Genomic DNA, 791 nt, shown 5'->3' with positions numbered 1-791 from the left:
CCATGACCAAACAAGCCAGTGGCCATGGAAACTAGGGGATACATGGACAGGGCAATGGTTCTGGCTGCAATACAGAAGGATGTGAACACACTGTCCAGACTAGAGAAGTCCTTTTCTTCACACAGCCCTGGGTCTTCTAGGAATAGACACACCCCTATTCTTCATGAACTTAGCCAATTTCTATTCCCGCCGACCATATTAACCACTCTAGTCCCAGAACCTTGCTTTACACCCCATCCTTGACCTTCCAGCATCTGATCTGGTCCCAATGGGTTCTTTTCTTCCAATCTGTAAGGTTAACTACCCTGAATGTTCCAAATGTTCCCAGTTCCTGTGAGACCCCAGGATCAGAATTGTGGACCATGACCCCAGAAATGAAACCCATGTAATTCCAGCCCCCAGAGACCCTCCCTGTGCATACCATCTTTCAGTTTAGCAAAGTGCCACTTCTGGAGCCCTGCTCTTCTTCTCTCTCCAGTCATCTGACCCACTGTTGGTAAGCACAGCCAGAAGCCAGATGCCTTTCCCCTCTCCACCTGACTTCCACTCTGTACTCTCAAAGCACACTTCACTTTCCTCCTTGATCCACAGATACTTCTGGGCTCTAGAGAGATAGCAACACTGGAGAGGGAATGGCAGAGGTTGCCACCCAGGCTGTGGGTAGGTCAGACCTGAGAGAAAGTCTTCTCCAGGTAGATGATCAAGAGAATGGACATGCCCTTCTGCCCCTGCCTGCTCCTCCGAGCTGGAGCAGACACAGAGTCAGTCTGCTCCTGTCCTGTGGAGAAACT

This window comes from Grammomys surdaster, unplaced genomic scaffold (assembly GCF_004785775.1).
Source record: "Grammomys surdaster isolate TR1022 unplaced genomic scaffold, NIH_TR_1.0 144, whole genome shotgun sequence".
Lineage (NCBI taxonomy): Eukaryota > Metazoa > Chordata > Mammalia > Rodentia > Muridae > Grammomys > Grammomys surdaster.
Note: the sequence above shows the minus strand (reverse complement) of the source record.